The sequence below is a fragment of the Rhinolophus sinicus genome, linkage group LG01 (genome assembly GCF_036562045.2).
Source record: "Rhinolophus sinicus isolate RSC01 linkage group LG01, ASM3656204v1, whole genome shotgun sequence".
NCBI lineage: Eukaryota > Metazoa > Chordata > Mammalia > Chiroptera > Rhinolophidae > Rhinolophus > Rhinolophus sinicus.
In genome coordinates this window covers 80,359,821-80,370,016 of record NC_133751.1, presented here as the reverse complement: position 1 = coordinate 80,370,016, position 10,196 = coordinate 80,359,821, and positions in this window count along the sequence as shown.

The window sequence follows — 10,196 nt, the reverse complement described above, 5'->3', positions numbered from 1 at the left end:
ACAATGTTTTCTCATTAGAAATTCTCATTTATTGAACAATTTAACTACACACCCAGGCTTGCGTTGGACTCCTGGGGGCTAAGTCACATGCAATAATTGGTCAAAATGAACTCTAGTGGGAAATGTCTATGGGCCATTTGGATTTGTAGGAATGAGAAAAAATGACCCAGGCTAAAAATTAGTGGTAAATAAAGGATATAAAAAGGAGTGTCTTCCATTGAATGAGAGGCACAACTGGGGATATTTGGTCTTCTTGTCTCTGTACTTTATTAAACGTGGTAAAATTAGTAAAAGTTACTTCCAATGTAAGTCAAACCTCTATGAGGAAAGTGTATGAAGCCTGAAAATAATTTTTTCCCCATCTCTAATAAGGTGGACTGAATTAGTTGATATCAGTGGTGCTCACACGTAACTAGTTGCAAATCCTTGAACTTGTGTGTATATCCACCCGATTATAATGACTTAAATGAGAAAAATTGGTGCCTGAAACACAAATACCACCAACTTAAAAGCAGAAAAAAGAGGAAAGGTAAATTTGAAACACTTCTGTATAACTGAGCGAATGGCACTTTCTCCAGTGATTATTTTTCTAAAATCCTTTTGGCTACAACTTTAAATGTTCTGGAAATCCCACACTGCATTGACCATCCTTTACTGTCTACAAGTGCAAAAATTATGGAAATTCTATTTTTGATTTAATGCCATATGGAGATTGCTCAGAAGAAAATATGATTCTGTGTTTTTTTTTAAATAAAAAGTTAATAAATCCTTTGAAAACTAACCAGGGACTAGCAGCTAAATCTAGAAGAAAAGAATGAGGCATCCCTTAGTGAATCTACAGAGCATTATACAAATAATTTATCCTGCAGTGGAGACAGTTTAGTAAAATGGTCCCACATGAAGCCATGGTTTCATTATTAGAATTCCCAAATGAAAGAAGATGAAGATTAGAAAGGATTAGCTTTCTGGGGAAATCCAGATGTGACAAGGAGTTTTTTATTAGTTTAGAAAATTTAATAATACACATCATTTACGGAGTGTTGGCTATGTATCATGCACTGTGCTATGCATGTCACATGCTATGTACCAGGCTCTGTGCTAAATGCTTCTCATTTAATGATCACAGTGACACTATGCCTACGTAACTTGCCTTAAGTCACATAGTAATGATTTGTAATTGTATTTGTTAGCTTCAAAACATGTGCATACGTGCAATGTTACAGAAGTTGGAGCCATATAACTCCTTATTTATTGAAAGCAAACAAATCTCTTCAATAGAATTATTTAAACTGAGCAAAGTTTGATTCCAGGCCAATGCCGCCGTGTCATTGCTCAACGATACCAGCACCAAGTATAGTTACTTATTAAAAAGAATTATGACATTATTTATTGTTCTTCACTTTCTCATCCTTTTTCTCCCTCACACTCATGTCATCATCTTCATCAACATTACACATTCTTGGCTTTAAGAATCATTTAGTTCAATCATTTAGTTCAATCATTTAGTTCAAACTTTTCTGAAGTTTTAATTCTCCTGTGCTTGGATACCTCCCATAGGGAAAACTTCTCTGTACTGGTGCTGTCGTTTCTATTTTTGGACTGCTCTGACAATGAGAAAGTTTATCTTATGTTAAAGCTAAGATTATCTTTCTGTGATTATCCACTATTCCTAGTATAAACCCATGGCCACATAGAATGAGTGATTCTCAAAATGCATTTGCTGAGTAGATCAAGTATACCTGGTAGAGAGTAAGGTGCTTGTAAAGCAAATATGGTAAAAATGTCCTGATTTTGTAGTATTGGAAAGTGAGAAAAGGATAAGAGGTGAGGAGGCGAGAAGAGAGGAGAGCAAAGGAGAAGGCATTGAAAAGGTTTCGATAGAGATGATTTTGAAATGAATGCAATGCTATTCTTTTATGAAGATTCAGCAAGCAAGTGGCTAAAAATAGAATCCCACAAAATTCCTCAGATACAACAAGAAGTCTATTAATAAAATCTTAACGAGTTGTTTTTTACAAGTGATACCACCATGTGCATGCTTAAAGACAACTTTCTCAAGAGACTGCTGCTTTTCTATATTGGCTTCTTGTTTATGTTAATTTGCTTGGCAAAGTTGTTTTCATAGATGTTGCACATAGACCATTGGGCAATTTTAGGATTGGCTATTCTCAATTCTGAGTTAATGGGATCTGATGTTTTACAGAGACGTGAAAAAATATTCTCATGCTGTTGCTATTCTTTCTAAAGTATATTAATTTTCTATACAACCCAGCATCAGTTATGTTGTGTCAGTTTTTAAAACATGGTAGTAATGCTCACTTTATAGTATCAATACTTAATACAGAGTTAAGTACATATTAAGTATTCAATAAATACCTGTTGAATGTAAATCAGTTGAATTAAATCAGGCAATATACTAATTTTTATACGGACTAGTTGACCTTATAGAGTTGAAGAAAAATGTTTCAAAGTCTGAATTATGTTTTAATTTTAGCTGATACCACACTTGAACCTAAAGGGAACACAGATATAAAATTGGAATAGTTCAGCGAATACCACGGCTTTGACAAGAAACAAGTCATGTAAAAAGATAGTATGGGAAAAGCATTAACTTTTTAAACCTGGAAACAAATTACAGAAGTTAAGCTGCTAAAAGTTTTCTGAGCCTCTGATGAAAATACTTTATTTTAACAATTAGTGGACTACTTTAATTGTGAAAATTTACTAAGCAGTATGTGTACTATTATATTATGTTGTATAATTAAATTAAAATAAGTAGAAAAAATTCTGGAAGTTTCCATAGTGGATGCCTTCGGTCATGTGGGTGCTTGGATTATCTCTACATTAAACAAATGTTTATTGCATTTATACAGTGGGGATCTTTGGACACTAATGTTCCAACTTACCATTATTAAAAACAGTTCAAAGAAGGACTAATTTTCTGAAAGTCAATTAGCTGAAAGTCAAATTAATAAGCGATAAGATGAGAATTCCACTATGCCCCACTCCTGGCAATTTCTGAAAAGCAGACCAAAATGAGTAAAGAAGGCCAAATTAGCCAAAATTTAAAATGAACACAATACCAAACACTGAAGATATCCATTTATTTTTTATAATAAGTTATTACTAAGATTAAATCATAATGTTTACCAACTTACTTTTACTTAAATTGTTTGGGCAAAAACAATTTGTGGCCAAATTATCTAGGATTCTTGTCAAAAGTTGCCTAGTATTTATATCTTTGTAAGACTTTTTTGACCTAAAAATTTAGAAATCATAAAAGCTCATGTTTAGACTCTGGAAAAAAAGGTCTTTGTAATTGCAGAGAATGTAAGAGTCTCCTTAGGGCTGATAACAGACCCTTTGAGTCAGAGGCAGCATATTGCAGAAATATGCAGAAGCATTTCATATTGCCAACATGCAATGTTGGAAAGGCTCTTTCCCTGATGAAAACTGTGGCATGCAGAATCTTTTCTCTTCACAAGTAAAGTAATGGTGCTTGAATAAGTGATACTGTATGGTGCTATATAGACCTAGTTCTTTGGGAAATTTAAGCTTGAGAGCTGTTTTACCAGAAGACCTCCATATACTATAACACCAAATGTGGAGTGTTTTTAGAATAGTCATAGTAGCTTGCTAGTTTTATTTTGTTTATTTCTACTTGAAATGTCTAATTTGACTACTTATTTATATTCACAAGATTAATAGTGACTGCCTGTAGAGGGGTTGTTGTTAAAGCAATAGATATAACCAAGAAGCATTTCATAAACTAGTCAGTATTATTGGGAGTAGTCAGATAATATCAAGGCAAAAAACAGAGATAGATGTAGTTGAGAAAAGGTAGGGCTTATCCGAACGACTGATTGACATGAGGACCCCACAATGAAAAGAGAGAACATGAAGTTGCAAAGAGAGCAGTGGTCTCAGAAGTCCTAAGTTTGAGGCTAGGCTGTCGCTTACTGACGTTGTGGCCTCAGATGAGTCATTTAACTTCCTTGAAGAAAACTTCCTAAGTTTTCTTATTTCTTAAGTATGAATAATAACAGATGCTTCCCCTACCCCATGTAGGATTGAATATTAATAACATAGCATTCTCCCAGGAAATACATGTCACTGCTCCCGAGGGGGGAAAAAAGGGGAATGGTACTGGAACACATAAAAGAGAGGGAATCTCTCCTTTCGAAAGGAGTTATGGTACAGAGGTGGAGAGAGAAGAGATGGTGCTGGGCCTATGCAGTGAAGATTCCTTGGAGCTGAACACACTGGCACTATAGATTAGCATTAAGGGACGTGTCTGTGGGTATTACTTAAACAAGCTTTAGGAACTAAATTGCTGAAACATTCAGAGTCCCAACCTATATTAGCATTGGCTTGATCGTAAATAATACTCAAGCGAGACTTCTTCTTCTACCCCAAACCTGGAGAATCTACTTCTAAATTACATGTGTTCCAACAGCAATAACAGAAAACAGTGAAACTCCTCAGTTGTCTGATCATATTTTCTGGTTTCTCCCTATTAGCTGACTGTAACCAAGTCATTTGACTTCTTAAATTGCAGAAGAGTTATCACAAGAAGGGAGACCCTGAGTGGAGGAAAGGAACATTCTTGCAATAAGTGGGATGGGAGCTTAGAATCATTTTATTTGAATACTGAGTGGGTCCCATTTTGTGTTCCAAACTCATTATGAATATATACGTGTGTGAGCTTGTGTATGTGTATGATATGGGTGTGCATATGTGCATTGAGATTTGGAAACCCTAAACCATTGTGAAAACTCTTTGTACACTTCTTTGACTGTATTTCTCCAACAGGTGAAAAACTTGGAAGATGGGAGTAATATCAGGAGGATATAAATGATGAAAATGATGAAGATGATATTGAAGGGCAGACCAGGAAGAGTACCTGAAATAGAGGGATTTTATTCATTTCAAAAGAGTATATTTGGTAGAAGGAGGCTATTATGGACTTAATTGAGCCCCCCCACCCCCCACCAATTCATATGTTGAAGCCTCAACCCCTAATGTGACTGTATTTGGAGATAGGGATTTTCAGGAGGTAATTAAGGTTAAATAAAATCAAAACGGTGGGGCCCTAATCTGATAAGACTGGTCTCCTTATAAGGAAAGGAAGAGACATCAGAGCTCTTTCTCTCCGTGCCTGCATAGAAGAAAGACCACATGAGCACACAACAAGAAGGCAATCATCTGCAAGCCAGGAAAAGTGGCCACATCAGAAACCAACCCTAATAGCACCTTGATCTTGGACTTCTAACCTTCAGAACTGGGAGAAAATAAATTTCTGTTGTTTGAGCCACCAAGTCTGTGCAATTTTGTTATAGCAGCCCAAGAAGACTAACACAGACACCTTCCGGTTTGGACAGCACTGAGACCAGTTTATGATAATCATGACCAAATGGGAAGCAGCATACTTGACAGTCTCTGATTAAATATTATTGGAGTAATGGACTGAGTTGAAGCAACAGTGTGGTAATTCATGGCTACAACGAATTATTGAGGTAATAGTAGCAGCAGCAGCAGCAAAATTATCACTAAAGAGGCAGCCCAGCATGGCAGGTAAATGTATGGGGTCTGGCCCCACACTGTCTGGGTTCAAACCTGCCTCTGACCCTTGTTAGCTGTATGACCTTGGTTGGACAAGTTAAACTTTTAGTTTCTTCATCTGTAAGATGGGATAATTATAATGTATCTACTATGAAGCTTCTTTGAAAGGATTAACTATATATACATGTAAAGTACTTAAATTAATGCCTAAGTATTATCAGAATTACTTATTAATGAGAATGAAAATATTACAATGAGCTGCACATATCAGAGTTTTTCTCTCAGAGCTCAACCTTTAGAGTAATAATCACTAACTACCATAGAAAGCACTTAGCCTCTAAATCACATCACTCTCACTTTCATATAATAAACTGGAAGTCCTACAATTAGGTTTTCAAGTACCATAAAAACATTCATTTTTGTTTTCAAATACAAACCATCCAAAGATTTGCTCCTTAAATGACCATCAAAAGACCGCCAGTGAAGAAAAATGTAATGGTTTTTATATTCCCTGTGAATTAACATCAATTTTTATTGTTTAAATTCTGGAGGATGCCTTATCTCCAATATTGCAATTCCTTTTGTCTCAGTGATGTAAAAGTTTGTGTCCTAGTCAAGTAGTAATTTGGATAAATCAATATCAGGGAAAAGAACATTCTCTGATACCCCCAAACTGAGGTAGACTTAGAAGGATAATGGCCAAGACGAATTATGGAATTCATCCCAAAAGAGTGATTCATGCCTTTTCTTTAGAGCTGATTCAGTTCAGTCTTACTGGAATCCTGCTGTTATAATTCCTGACAAGATTACTCTAGTGTGTGAATATACTGGGGAGTGGTAGAATTTGTACATCAATATGTACACTGTAGGCTTCCAGAAAAATTCAAAGCCAAAGTGTTATAATTAGGTTAGGAAGCAGTGCCAAATGATGGAGGAATAGGTTTGCTTCCCTTCGTTCAGAAAACTTTTCATAGTAGGACTTGAGTTATTAAGCTTGGTTAGCTTGGTCTCATCTGCTAAACTGCAATCTCCTTCAAGATGAGTTTCTTGATGAAACTGCTCGTGTTGGTCATTATAGAATTAATGACCAATAGAATTAATTTTATCCCATCTTAATGCACTTCTGAGAAACCCCTCTCTGACAGCTTGCTATTGCCAGGCTGATAGAACTGCCTGAGTCTATGGTTCCAAATGGCCCGTGGTTAGCCTGGTTGGTTTTGGCATATAATATCCTTCTACAAAACAACAACAAAAAAACCCTCTTACTTTTTCTAAGTCTCAGTCAGTGGTTTTGACAGACTTGGCCTCTGATTTTATCCCAAACACCTACCCCGTGCCTGTCACTTAGAGGTGTTGAGTGATTATTATTATTATTGTCCAGCACTATTGGGGGAAAGTGTTACATGTATTTTTTCTTTACTTGGGAAAAAGACATTTTCTCCAACTGTAAAGTATACCAGAAACACCGTCATTTTGAATATTAGGAAAGGAAAACAATGATTTTCTAGAAATTCATTTAAATGTTCGGATAACGCAAAGTGAAAAGGAACTTTGACAAACACCCATGACCTTTATATTTTTGATTTGTTAATCTTTGTTCCTAAATATATTTTCAGGTCCTTTCTGGGTTGTTCCATTTGGTTAATGAACACGTCTGAGCAAAAGTCAATTCTCCATATGCTGAATCAGAATTCTCTGCAGTTTTCAATGAACTATCATCCTCCTGGTCAACCATATTTGAAGACTTGGCCAATATCTTGGACCAATTTTCTCTATTTTGATTTAACTTACCCCAAAGTTACATGATAGCTACTTATTCGTTCTTTAAAACAACACACACCTACCCATTATGCCCACTTCTGCCTTTCTTTTGCTATATCACAACCCTGGGCCAGGCTTATCCCAATTAATATCTATCTAACTCTCTGTTCCTTCCACCACTAACACCACTCGTCTTAAGTTTCCTCAATTACATTTTCCTTAGCTCACTTATTATGTTATTTTTTCCTCAATTGCCTTTCGTGATACATCCTTTAGAGTATAAGCAAGCCCCTTCCATAAGTCTAAGGGCTCATTATTTAACAAGATTTGTTCAGGGAAAAAAGATATAGCTGACAAGTTAAGATAAATTCTAATTTCAGAAATATTAAAATTTGGGGGAAAACATGCATCTAAAGACAAGGCCATATGGTACTTCCTTCATCTCTAACTGTAGAAACTAGCCCAGTGCCTACTGCATAATACATGTCACTATTTGTTTCATTATTACTTTTTTTATTGTTAATATTATTAATATCACTATGTAAATATTAATTGATCACAAATAAACACTATTATTTCAAATTGATATGCAAAGTCTTTAGTCTCAACTTTATTCTATTCCGTCTTAAACCCATAGGTTCTTTAGTGTCTTTACTTTGCTTACTTTGCTGTTCATGTATATTCACCACCTCCAAGCCATTTTTTCCTTTTTTGCTTTGTTTTAGGTGATCTCTGTCCTCTAGACTGGAATAATGTGCCATCTATTCTTCTGTCCTCTCAGTTCTACAATTTTACAATAGATTATCAGTGGTTTGGTACTTAGTACTGCTGATTAAGATGTAACCAGATAAAAAAACAGTAACCATCTTAATATCTGGTACCAGAACATCACTCACTGAATATAATTGTATGTGTTTGAAAAGAGAGGCTCCTGAGCAGAGCCTAGAAGAAAAGACAGAATAAAAATAAGGCAGAAATACCTTGCATAAGAAAACAGTAACAGTATAAACCTGACTTTTTTTTTCTTTTTTCTTTTGGCTTTGATAAAGAAGGAGTAAAGGTAGAGAAAGGCAGAGCAACTAAGCAAGAGGCTGAAGGGAAGGCTAGAGGTCAGAGACTGAAGCAAAGTTGATGGAAATGCCAAGAGACTTCAAAACACTAGTGTATCTGATATTCAGGTATTATTATTAATTATTATTAGCATTGGCATCACTTTACCTCATTAGTAGATTCTACAACATGCACAAATGCATTGTGTGAGTGGGCTAACTTTGTAAAAATCATATAGATGTGATGTCTGGGTTATCTGGTGTGGAATAGGGACAACATATGTAAAATCCCAAAGTAGTCCGTAAGTTGAAATAGGAGGAAAAAAGCCTGAAGCATATCTAACCAGGAAAGCTATCCCACCCCTAAGCCTCCAATTGGTATGTTATGTCTATTTCCTTTGTGTCCCCTGTAAAATCCTTATTAGCTGAGACCTTGACTTTTGTACTTCCTGCTTTGGCAATAGAGTATGAAGCTCAAAATATATATTCCAAAAAACATTGATTTGAACAATTTGGGCATTTTCATTGATGCAGAAAGATGATTCAAATATATAGAGTGGCTGAAGGTCAGTTTGAGTTTATATATCTGTCCTAACCTCTGTCACCTACATCTCTCAGACACCTGATTTCCTCATATGTAATTAAAGCTTTGTTCACCATTAATATTTCCTGCCACTTGTTGGTGGAAACTAATAAGATAGCTATGAGGCACTGAATAAGAATATAGTTGAAAGAATAGAGTGAATAATAGTCTTGGTGACCTATATGGGCAGGAAGAAACACCTTGAGAAAAACCTAAATGGGTGTTTTTGCTTAACACTTATTTATATCTTGTTTAACATAGTTCAATATCATTTTTCACTACTTTGATACCATCTAGCCTCTAGTTACCATTTTTTTTTTGAAGGGATCATGTGGATGCTATTTTGTTGAGTCTCTCCAAGGAACAGTTTATTAAAAAAAAAAAGCTATAAGATTAATGAATATGAACTTCCTGCAGTGATGTGAGTAGATAGGAACTGTGGGAAACAGATTGATGAAGAATGCACTACTGGTTAATTTAAGCCCAGACTCTCCCAATTCTTATAGCTAGGAGAATTCAAGGGACACTTATAAATCTATTGAGCGATTTAGACTCAAGTCCCATAATTCACTCAGTAAATAATATTCATTGTCTGCTGCATGGAAAGTATGGTATTGGGCACTGAGTAGAAAGCAAATATGAAGAAAATATGGTCCTACGTTTAATAATTCTATAATCTACAATTAAAATCTAGTTCATAATCTATGCATTGAATTAACAATATCGCAAAGTGGCCTTCTTTCTTGCTTATGACAACTGCCTCTTTAACAGGTCCCCTTGTCTCCAGTCTTGCCTAATTTATCCTCTGAAATACATGGCCACGGATGCTATTCTACTACTAAAACCATTAAATATTTCTCATTGCATATCTAAACAATAAAGTCCATATACAAGACCCTGTATAATCTGACCCAATTCTACCAGTCATCAATTTGTGCCTCCTAGGGGGACATTTAACAACATATAGAGACATTTTTGGTCATCACAGTTCAAGGGAGGGTGCTCCTAGTACCTGGTGGTAGAAGTCAGGGATGTTGTTAAATATCCTACAAAGCAGCAGATAGCTTCCCACAACAAAGAATTATCTGGCCCAGAACGTCAATAGTGTTGAGGTTGAAAACACTAGTTTATATAACACTTAATTCAATTGTGTAATTATAATCGCAAGTACGACAGATTTGGGAAAAGAGACCACTTATTCTTTTTTTAAAATGTCATTAAATTTATTGGGGTGACATTGG